Genomic DNA, 12,713 nt, shown 5'->3' on the forward strand with positions numbered 1-12,713 from the left:
CAAGAAAAAAGGCCTCAAAAGTGTTCACTGGAAGGACAGATCCTGAAGCTGAGGCTTCAATACTTTGGCCATCCCATGAGAAGAGAAGACTTCCTGGAAAAGACCCTGATGTTGGGAAAATGTGAAGGCAGGAGGAGAAGGGGACGACAGAGGACGAGATGGTTGGACAGTGTCATCGAAGCTACCAACATGAAATTGACCAAACTCCGGGAGGCAGTGGAAGACAGGAGGGCCTGGAGTGCTCTGGTTCATGGGGTCATGAAGAGTCGGACATGACTTAACGACTAAACAACAACAAAGTTGCACAGACAAGCTACAGTTGTTTGTGTCTAAGTCCTTGAACAGGATTCCGAGCGCAATCAGTGGCTCGTGCTTTCCAAAAAGCACATAAGGACCAGCAGGTATGGCCAGAGTTTCTGAAGTAGAGTCATCGAAGGAACACCGCAGGGCACTTGTTCCCTCCTTACCTGTGAGAAACCTCTGAATTTCAGAGGCGCTTCCAAGGTTCTGAATTATCAGCTTGCTTATGATTGCACTGCTGGAGGTGACAGCACCCGATTGAATCCTGGGATAAGTTGTTTGGTGAAGTGCTTAAAAATTCATGCTAGGAAGTTCTAGGGCACTCCCCTGAACTACAGCAGAGATGGAGCATGGCTGTTAAAGTGCTAGGAAACCACCATAAGGGTGGTTTGTGTAGAAGCACTTTTGCTGCTGATTGTATGAGTTGGCCGAATCTGATGCGCCTTTATTCTTAGAGAAATCCTACAGGCTTCAGGCAGCCTCTCCAGTCCAGTTTGATTTCAAGTCTCAGCAAAAGAGAACTGCTTTTCCCATATAGATGGGGTATTAGAACTGGAGTATTAGAACTCAAAGAATTTCGCTGAGACACAGACGGAAACTACATGGATATAACTGGAGTTAAGGCTAATCGCAGACTGTTTAGGGCGCAATCTTAACACATGTTGGGTACTACTGAATTCAGCCAGTAGACACATATAGGATTGCATTTCGAATAATCGGAAAAGATCCCTTCTGAAACCTGACAGGCTACATTGGAAGGCAGAGCTTCGGCGAATTGTTGGTGAATTTTGATCTCCGGCCTTTAGGGTGAATCGCAGCAAAGCGGTTTCTCAACAAAGCTGATGGGACGTGTTATTCACTAAACTCAAAATATATACAGAGCAGAGCAGCTACGAGAGCGGTTCACAATACTCAAAAATAGTAGGGATGGTGGTCTTAGGGATGCGTGAGCCATCATAGCTTGGGATGTGATTGTTCTGTATCCTAGAGTTATCTGAAATGTGAAATTAGGGTCATGGAATACGAGTAGCATCCTGTGGAGAAGAGCATTGTCATCCACAAGCCACCAACTACATTTCAAGTATCCGCCCACAGGTCTTGCTCGCTCCGCTAGCTACCACACTAGCTTGTGTCTCCAACAGTTAATCTCATCGTATGATGTTCAAAGGGGAGAAGAGGATCTCCGTCAGCCCAAAATTGGCTTCTCTTGGAAGCGGGGGAGCGGCTTTCCTGTTGACGCTGGCTATTTGGGTGTGTTGTTTTTCTTGCTCCGAGTTTCACCCGGCTCAGCCGCGCGTTGTAATTGACATGGCTGCATCCTAGCATGGGAGTATGATTATGCTGAATATAGTCATTAGACTTGTCTGTCATGATACCGTAAAGTCATGCGAAGGTAACACCCAACCCTTGTCTGTGTTCAGCTTCCCTTACCCCAGGCTTCTCCTCCCGCCCCCCTGCCCTCCAGACTTCAGTCTCCATCATCTCCAGTTGGCACAACCACTGGGCGTGCTCCTGGGGAGAATAGGAGTTGTAGTCTCCCTCCTCATCACCTGCGATGGGGGCGGGGAATCTGTTGTAATGAATACAAATCAGGGAGGGGGGATGAATGTGCTTTCGGCGGCACCTCACAGAGGTGTTAAAATATCACCCTGGATTGCAGCTCAGGATGCTGGAAAGGTTGTCAAGGTCATCCTCTGAAGCCAAAAGTGAATTTTCCGAGACATGAACTGGCCCCCGCTGAGATGAAACGAATTTGACACTCCGGCCTCAAGTACCTTTATTTGGGGAAAAGACCCATTGGGACCAACGGAGCTTACTCCCCAAGGTGCAGTTGCAGCCAGATGTTCCGCGAGTTTGCCGTGCGCCTGTTTTATTATTTAAATAGGGCTTAGTTTCAACTAGCGGAGTGGGAAGGGACGCTAGTTTACAGCGTAAACTTGTCGAATTTGCAATCCAAAACACGATTCAAGGAAAGTAAGCCCATTCTACTACGTTCGGTTGACTTGTACTATAGTCCAGGAAAAAAATGGGTTCAGAACTGGCATTCAAAATAGCTGGCAGAAAATTAGTAAACGGCGAATAGGAGCCACCTCTTCTCGCAGAGCCATCCTATGCATCGTTACTCAAAAGCAAGGCCCATTATGCACGGGGAGCTTACTTCCTAGGCAGCGTGTGCAGTATTGCAACCTTCGAGCCGCGTTTTAGGCAAGTCTAGTTGGGAGTAAATGCATGTTTAGGACTGTACCCGGTCTCTCTGATTTGAATGGGAGAGATAGGAGCACATCTTGACCATTGCCACTAAAATCGACGGGGTTTAAAAGCGCGGGCCTTTGTCTGGATCGGGTCCTTAAGTTGTTTGTTCTACCTGAACTTATTCCTTCGCTCCTAAAGGAATTAGGATCTAGGGGTGGAATTGTAGACTACTTTGTTTCGAGGCGACAATGATTCTAAGACAGTAAATTGGATCTTGGAGGTCCTTTTTCAAATCGCTGGCAGTCTGAGCGCACGGAAACGCGCAATTGCAGGGGATGTGCTTTGGCCGTAGCGGAATGAATTCGCTTTCGTCTAAGTGTGTTGAAGGCCGGGGTTTAATCATATGGTTTAGCTAGTCTAATGAAACCCCAGCTTTCAATTGCGGGGGTGCGGGGGTGGGGTGGGTGGGAACCACATCCCTCTGCTCCCATCTGGATTCAATCCCAAGTAGCTGGCTCGAGGTTCACTCAGCCTTCCCTCCTTCTGAAGTCAGTGAATTGAGTACCGAGCTAGCTGGGGGCCTGCCGCAATGTGTAGCCTGCATAATTAAATTGTAAGCACCCCAGAGAGGGCTTTAAGCGGTGTGGGGCGGTACTTAAGCAGCACGCTTGGCTTTTGACTTTTGTTCAGTCCTGTGCCTATTTATCTGGAGTAAGTTCCGCTCAACACAGCATAACGGAACTATTCATTATAGCACACATAGAACGACGCGGCATGCTGTAGTGGATAGAGTAAGGTATTAATAATTAGGAGATCTGGGTTCGAGTCCTACCCCCTCGGCCATGGGAAGTCATTAAGATGAGGGGTACTGGTAAACTCACTCTTTAAATAGCTCTCATGTCTCGAAAACTTTGAAGAAAGATTTCCATGGGACCCATGGACATGAAGAATATACCTAACTAGGACCCATACCATCTCTTCTAATCTCTCTTCTGTACGGGTGCTCTTCCTTCATATTTGCGACAGTATAAAAGCGATGTTATTTTGGAGAAAGACATCAAATGATCAAGTCACAGCATTCAAAAAAAATAAAATAAAAAACTCCAGACCTAAAACATTATAGGTGAAAACAAATTTAAAATAAAAAGAAATAAAAAAAGAAGACAAAAACGTGATGGCACACCTTAAAGACTGTCTTTTATGTTTTTCAATGTGAGCTTTCGTGGACACGTCCACTTCATCAGACATAAATAACGCATTGAAAAAAATATAAAAATTAGTCTCTAAGGTGCCACCACGTTTTTGTCTTTTAAAAACTTTTTCCTTTTAATTTGTTTTCACCTACAATGCTTGCACAGACTAACACGGCTACCCCTCCTACAGCAGACCTAAACGGTGGCAAACCGCGTTCTTTTTCTTATAACGCGGCAGGGCAGCGGAGGATAAACGATCAGCCTCCGACCAAGCCTCTTTGAGCGGCTGTAGTTTATCCCACCTTTCACAGAACTCTTCCAGAGCACGAGATTCGTTCCGAGTCAGCTTTCCATCGCCGCCGTCCCCTTAAAATCAAAGCTTACGGGAGGCCCAGCCTTGCGTCCTTTGAATGACTGGGGACAAGCAGAACGAAAGCGCATTGTTTTGGAGAAAGCGCTCCTTGAAGGAAATCTCTGAAGGATGAGCGAGATGCGAAAGAAGCAGGGTTTCCAGCCGCTTAGATTGAGGGACTCCAGCAGCGGACGGCTGACTCGCGCTGATTGCGGGTAAGGCTGCTAAGCGTTTACAACAATAAAACACGGCAAAGAAGCTAAAATCCGAGGATCCTGGTCAGGGTTAGTGGCTGTGGCCATGGAATCCAGAGTGGCACTTATTCCAAATGAATGGATGTATCATGTGAACTCCTTCCTTTTTAATCAGCCCTACATTGGCACCCGTCCCTATCATCGCTATACAGGGTGTGCTTTCTTAACACCCCTCTCTCTTCCTTGCAGTCTTTTACTCTGAGCAATCTTTCCCATACAGTATCCCTTTTGAGATACAGGAATATCATATTAACTGGCAAGCACAGGGAGTGGCCTTCTACTGTCTGTGTAATGCACGGTTAAGTCCCATCTAAGTTATGGCAATACTAATAATGTTTTTGAGGAACGAGAAATGTCTATGATGCCGGTTACCATTGGCATATCCCTGGTGAATTTCTGTCACCCAGCAGGGATCTAAACCAAGAGCTCCTGGATCTTAGTCCAATATTCTATCCATTGCACCACACTAGCAACCCTTAGGCGTATTCTGGCTCCTCTTAGTTCATTCACTCAGTAACATTTCAGAAAAGGGCCCTCTCTGGAAAGGCCAAGAGTTGAACAATGGTCCTCCTGAGTGCAAATGGTATCCTTCTGCATCACAGAACTATAGCTCTTCTCCAGATTAAATGATGTAGCAGATCTTTCATACCCGACCCAACCACTTGGTTGTAGCACAATTGGTTGAAGATTACTATCCCTTTGGAAAAGAAGGTCAGTAGGATATCACCAAGTCCTGTGCTCCATTAATCAACAGGACGGCTTATGCCATCCTGCCAAAGGATGCCCGAATCTGCCTTAAACAGAGCCAGATCATTAGGGGCGGTACTCTATACTCTCTGGACCCTCTCCAAAGTTTTGAAAGAAGCCTTCCCTAGCCTCATGGCCTCCACTTTTGGAAGGGAAACAGCTTTAACATAAATAGTGAAGGATAATGGGAGTTGCAGTCCAACAACATCTGGCAGGACATTTTCTCCGTCCGTCCTTCAGATAGAGACTGAATTAAGAATAGTGGTCTTAAGAATTCAATTGTGCCATTTGAATATTGCTGGCTGCCTCGGTGGACCACTTCCTACCTTTTAAAACTAATATTTATGTGCTGTCAAGTTAATTCTAACTTATGGAGAGACTGTTCAGGGTTTTCGAGGTAGAGAGTAACCAGAAGTGGTTTCTCATTCCCTTCTTCTGGGGGTGCCCTAAGACTGTGTAGCTTGCCGAAGGCTACACAGGTTGGCTCTACTTACAGGAGGCACAGTGGGGAACTGAACTCCCAGCTTCTGGCTCTGCAGCCAGATACCTAGACCACTGAGCTGTTACAATTGTGCAAATCAAAGCACATTTTAACAACTAGAATCCCTAGTTTAACAAGTAATTTTAAAAAGAAGGGCCGGTGGAATGCCCTAGTGTTGTATCATGAAAATAACAGGCACTTGGTTAAAGCTATTATCTATTCAGTAATCTGTCCCTTGTCAAATCAGCCTCAGCCTGTCATTAGAAAAATTAAAACAAGTGCAGGGCAAAGTATTTATTAACATACTTATTTCCAAAATTTATTAGCCCCTTAAAAGCCCTTAGAGTGATAAAAATAAAGCTCAGATAAAATCCATAGAATCAGACAATGAGACAATAAAACATAATCGATTAAAACAGCAATCAATTCAAACTAGCAGAAGCCAAAAAAGCTCCATAGGAATATTTGCTCTGTAACATTTCTTAGGACATTTAAATAGTTTGTGGGCCACCAGTAGTCCAGGGCCAGGTTTGAAAAATCTCTGATTTAGGGCATTATGCATACAAAGCATGCATTTTATTTCCCCCCTTCCCTAATAGATTCTGATCTAGTCAGATTAATTTAGAAGATAGTTACTCGGCTTACATAAGACCTTGATTGTACCACCTCAAGTGACAACTCGCCTGACAGAATGTTCTCCCATGAAAGAAAAGCTACCTTTCACACTTTCACTTAGAAGTCTACCTTGTCAGTAAAAAGGCTGGGCTAGAATTCTTCTCTTTGGCACCTAATTTTTTATTTACAGGGTAGATGCGTAATTAACTAATTAATTAAATAAATACTATATGGGAAAGCATTCTGTTCTATGAACATTTTCCTCTGGTCTGAAGTAGAATAGTTTAGTGTGAGAGTTATTTCTGTTGCCATTTGTGAAAATTGCACTTAGAAGCCTAGTTTTCTAAAAATGTAGGGGAACAATTGCGTAGGAAGATCTAGTGTCTAAGGAGTTCTAAAGAGGAGAGAAGATGAATGCTGAACTGCACTCAGCCTTACAGTTGGAGAGGAAGGTAAGTTTATTATAGCCTGTGTATGCAATAATAAAGCTCCAACCAGAATAAATAAACAAAGAAAGCAAAAACATAATGCTTCTCCTTCCTTCCTTCCTTCCTTCCTTCCTTCCTTCCTTCCTTCCTTCCTTCCTTCCTTCCTTCCTTCAATTTCTATACTGTCCCATTAGTGTTGTCAGTCTTTGGGCAGTTCACAATATACAATAAAATCATACACTAAAAATACCATATAATAAATACAAAAATTACAATAAACCCTGTTGTTAGCTGAAACTATCTTGAAATAAAAACACACAAATTAAAAACCATCTGAACATCTCAGGACAATATTCATACCAGTAGAAGGCAGCTTTGTATAATTCGGCCTTAATTAGCTTCCTAAAAAGAGAGGGATGGTCCCTGGTTCTGTAGGAGACTTATTCCAGAGGGACGGGGCCACAAAGAATAAAGCTTTGTTCCTAGTATTGGCTTTTTTTGGCCTCCTTGAGTCAAAGAGGCCAAAAAATCATGGACTGTACGGATCATGTGGGATATGTAGTTATTTTGTGCGAGTGATGTTCTGCCAAATATTGAAGTCCTTAAACCATTATGGGTCATGACCAGCACCTTAAAAAATGGATGTGTCATATATTCTTCATCCTACTTTTACAGTTGTCCCTCTACAATTGTTCCTGTAGATTATTCAGTTTTTATGAGTCAGTAAAGTGCCACTGAGGTGTGTTATCTCCAAATGGAATTCCAACCTTCAACCAGAAAGAAAAACGCATCACACTATGACTCTATTTCAAACATACCTTTTGTGAGCTAATGCAGTCCTGTCCATAAATTCCCAGTAGATTAGGCATCCTTCAGTTCCAAGAGACTATGGTAACGTGCGCTGAATAGAGGACTTGGAACAGCATCTAGTGTGAGTGAAGAGGCCAATTTGAGAGTGACAGTCCCTTCCGCACTGAAGATAAATACAATCTGTCCCCTGTCCAGCTCCCTGATTTTACTGGTTTTGGATCTGCCTCTTTGCCTCGGCCTGCTGGACAAGGGTCTCTTCAAAATGGGAGAGGCCATGATGCACCGCCTGCCTCCAGGCTGAACGCTCGGATGTCAAGGTTTCCCATCTGTTGAGGTCCATTCCTAGCACCTTTGTATCCCGCTTGCAGATATTCTTGTATCACAGCTGTGGTCTCCCTCTGGGGCAATTTCCATGCACTAATCCTCCATACAGGAGATCTTTTGGAATCCCATTAAGGCTGCAATCAAAATTCCCAGTAATTCTGCAATCAAAAATATATTCACAATATTCAGTCTTATTGAATACTTTTTGGTTCTGCTGAATTCATTTGGGTTTATTTTTAACTGAGCATACACGAAATCACATTGAAAATGTATTCAGGACCAGTCTTTAAGCCACTCACCCTGCAATAATTTCACCCAAGTTATGAATCCTCAGAAACAAGTGCTCTGAGCAACACACCATGAAACTGGGAGGGACATAAGCCGTCTGTCACCCAGTGAAGATGTTGGGCAAAATAAAGATTCAAGTATTTAACTTTATTTATTTATACCATGCTCCCCAGCCCCCCAATTCAGGTAGCGTTTAAAAAGGATTAAAAATACGTTGGATACTAAAATACAAGTAATCATATGAAACCTAGTCATATTTATTAAAACAAATTAAAAAAATATTTTAAAGTGGAGTATTTGTCATTAAACCCGCCTTTCTCTGCAGCCCATTTAGATGCAAAAATTTAACGGATGAGAAAGGTCTTTATTTCCTGGCAGAAGACACTGGGATGGGGGTCTAGCTCTTTATGGCGGAAATTCCACAACTTAGGAGCAGCTACCCAAAAGATCCTCTCTTGTCTTTTAAGAGAGAAGATGCACTTGTCTTCTGATTTACAAAGAAAATACTAAAAATTGGTTGATATGCGCATGATTTTCGGTCCAGTGCTTATGTATTGGAGTAAGCCCCATTGACCATAATGGTGGTAGTGGTACTATGCTGTAAAGTTGATTCAGATTTATAATGATCATTCCCAGGCTTTCCTAGATAGAGAATACTCATGAGTCCCTTCATTGGAAGAAAGGGTACAAATGAATTCAGTAAAATAAATACATAATTCTTCTGGGGCTGCCCAGTTTGCCCAAGGTCACACAGGGGGGCTCTTATAAGCCACAATGGCAAATTGAACTCCCCCTCTCCGGCTCTGTGCCATGGACTGTGACTTCTGGAGCTAACCAGGCTTACTTCTGCAGAGACATATAACCATGCAAAGGTGTGGAATCCTAATGTAAGTTAACTCAAAGAACTTTACAGAAATAAAGTTTCCCATGTCCTTCTTTCTCTGCAGCTATCTTCTGAAAAGTCTTTCTGGAGAATAGTTCAGAGACGGAGGATTCTTTATGGAACAATGTGGGTCTAGAAGAAGGTAGAGAAGAGGCAGAGGCAGAAAAGTTTATTTCTGTGAGCATCCTTCAGTCATGGGAGGGAGGCAAACTTTGGGATTCTGCTTCTATTGGAAATCCTCCAGATCTGTGGTTCCCAACATTGGGTAACCCGGGTGTTCGTGGACTGCGATTCCCAGAAACCCCAGTCAGTATAGCTTGTGGTGAAGGCTTCTCGGGACTGCAGTCCAAGAACACTTGGGTTGCTTGTGATTGGGAACCACGGCTCCAGATGAATCCGGATGCAAAATACATCAAGAATGAAAGAATTCTGAGCCCAGAAATGCGTTCTGAGTGCTGAACTGAACAACCATAATCCTTCCACACAATAACAATCGTCTTCTAGTTTTCACACCAAGGCTTGTTCATTTTAATAGTATGGGGTGGGCTGCTGGTCAGGATGAAGAGTCATTTTTGGTACTATCATTTAGTGACTGAGAACAAGACATCCTTGTTGATCTACTCTTTATCACCAGACATTATTTCAGTGGATGCCAAACTACCTGTTGAAAGGATTTACTCTTAGCAAAGCAAAAAGCAAAGCGTGCTGCTTATATACCGCCCCATAGTGCTTCAAGCATTCTCTGGGCGGTTTACAAGTTAATTATGCAGGCTCCACATTGCCCCCCCTAGCTAGAAAGAGATAAATACATTTCAATAGTAAAATATAAAGCAAAAAAAAAAAAAAAAAAAAGCAAATCAAAGCAAAGCATGCTGCTTATATACCGCCCCATAGTGCTTCAAGCACTCTCTGGGCGGTTTACAAGTTAATTATGAAAGCAACACATTGCCCCCCCCCCCGCGAGCTGGGGACTCATTTTACCGACCTCAAAAGGATAGAAGGCTGAGTCAACCTTGAGCCGCTTAGGAAACATTGCTTAGGATGGCAGCATAAATTTATTAAAGATCCAAACCATTGGACACATTTTCTAAAGGCTTTTCAATCTAACTTGCAATCAAGAATCTTGCACCTAAATTAAAAAAAAGATGAAAAGAAGTGAATTGTAAATGTTCATTTTGCTCATGTAGCAAATGGGAAAGTCTTCAGGAAAATATAAGCTGGAAAAAAATGTGCAGTCATGATACAGATGGAATGGGCTTTGTTGTTCCAAACCTGCAGTAAACAAACAGCCTTATCCATTTCCATTGCTAGCTGTAAAATCTGAAATAAGTAAAATTGCTTTGATACAGGAATAAGATATTCATGTAAATATTATTAATTTGTGCAGACCAATCAATATTACAGGCCAGGTATTCTATTATTTTTTACTTTATACACATGTACCTATCTGGAACATACCAAATGTATTCAAAGTATGCTTCTTATCCGACATGTTTCCAATAAGACCAGCTTGAATACAGTAGCCGCTTCATATTCTTAACATTACTCAGAGGCTGTTGATATATGTAACTCACAAGATGATTGATGTATGCAGTATGAATTTTAAATCTTTACAGTATGTTCAAGGTGCTCGTTCTTCCTGTCTTCAAGATGATTGTAATAAAAAAATGAAAAATGTTCCTTTACCATAATGGAGAGCAGCGATTGGATGGTATAAGAGCATAATGCTTTTTTTTTTGCACTGGAATGGACAAGGCAGAAAATATTCCTAACAGAAGAAATTTGGGAGATGAATAATAGAAGCCTATCACGAACACATATCTGGTTTTACATTTTCGATAATGTCCTCATTTATATCAAACTGCTCAAGACTGGTGAAATTCTCTGATGGATATTTTATGAGGAGACTCAAGTATATACTGTATTGTAAATTCTTTCTTTCTGTTTGGTAGAGTTTTGAGCATCATATTTGACTGGGAGTGTTCCAGTGCGGGGACTCTATTTAAAAGAAGTGATCAAATAAATTGTGTCGGTGGGAGTAAATACTTGTTCCTATTATCTTAGAAGTGTTGATTGCATGCTATTAGCATAGGTTTATGCAAATCCTTATTTTGTGGGAAAGAATTCCTATATTTGGTGCATTCTTTCACCTGCAAAAATACTTAATAGGGAGTGAGTTACATTTAGAAGGCTTGAATTTGTAGGAGATGCAGGATTATGCCACATCTCTCGCTGTGGTATTTGGGGAAGCTGTTGCTGAGAGATCTAATTTCCAAGCCCTCTTTGCAGTTAAGAACTTCTCAGTTGGTGGGGCTCTTTGGATCCCACCTTTTAAAAGTAATATTATATGGTGAAAATTAATGCCTGCACCTTCTTCATGGATTGCTGCCTTGTCGTGGCGAAGGGGCTTGAGTAACTCAGAGAAACTATGGGCTATGCCGTGTAGGGACACCCAAGACGGACAGGACATAGTGGAGAGTTCCGACTAAACGCAATCCACCTGGAGTAGGAAATGGCAAGCCACTCCAGTATCTTTGCCAAGAACGCCCCATGATCAGAAACAAAAGGCTAAAAGATATGACGCTGGAAGATGGGCCCCTCAGGTCGGAAGGCGTCCAACATGCTACTGAGGAAGAGCGGAGGACAAGTACAAGTAGCTCCAGAGCTAATGAAGTGGTTGGGCCAAAGCCGAAAGGACGCTCAGCTGTGGACGTGCCTGGAAGTGAAAGGAAAATCCAATGCTGCAAAGAAAAATACTGCATAGGAACCTGGAATGTAAGATCTATGAACATTGGGAAGCTGGAGGTGGTCAAACAGGAGATGGCAAGAATAAACATCGACATCCTGGGCATCAGTGAACTAAAATGGACAGGAATGGGCGAATTCAGCTCAGATGATTATCATATCTACTATTGTGGACAAGAATCCCGTAGAAGGAATGGAGTAGCCCTCATAGTCAACAAAAGAGTGGGAAAAGCTGTAATGGGATACAATCTCAAAAATGATAGAATGATGTCAATACGAATCCAAGGCAGACCATTCAACATCACAATAATCCAAGTTTATGCACCAACCAGCATTGCTGAGGAGACTGAAATTGAACAATTCTATGAAGATTTACAACACCTTCTAGAACTGACACCAAAGAAAGATGTTCTTCTCATTCTAGGGGACTGGAATGCTAAAGTAGGGAGCCAAGAGATAAAAGGAACAACAGGGAAGTTTGGCCTTGGAGTTCAGAACGAAGCAGGACAAAGGCTAATAGAGTTTTGTCAAGAGAATAAGCTGGTCATCACAAACACTCTTTTCCAACAACACAAGAGGCGACTCTATACATGGAAATCACCAGATGGGCAATATCGAAATCAGATTGATTATATTCTCTGCAGCCAAAGATGGAGAAGCTCTATACAGTCAGCAAAAACAAGACCTGGAGCTGACTGCGGTTCTGATCATCAGCTTCTCATAGCAAAATTCAAGCTTAGACTGAAGAGATTAGGAAAAACCACTGGGCCACTCAGGTATAATCTAAACCAAATCCCTTATGAATACACAGTGGAAGTAAAGAACAGATTTAAGGAACTAGATTTGGTGGACAGAGTGCCTGAAGAACTTTGGATAGAGGCTCGTAACATTGTACAGGAGGCAGCAACAAAAACCATCCCAAAGAAAAGGAAATGCAAGAAAGCAAAGTGGCTGTCCAACAAGGCCTTACAAATAGCAGAAAAGAGAAGGGAAACAAAATGCAGGGGAGATAGGGAAAGTTACAGAAAATTGAATGCAGACTTCCAAAGAATAGCAAGGAGAGACAAGGGGGCCTACTTAAATGAACAATGCAAAGAAAT

The sequence above is a fragment of the Pogona vitticeps genome, chromosome 3, assembly GCF_051106095.1.
Source record: "Pogona vitticeps strain Pit_001003342236 chromosome 3, PviZW2.1, whole genome shotgun sequence".
Lineage (NCBI taxonomy): Eukaryota > Metazoa > Chordata > Lepidosauria > Squamata > Agamidae > Pogona > Pogona vitticeps.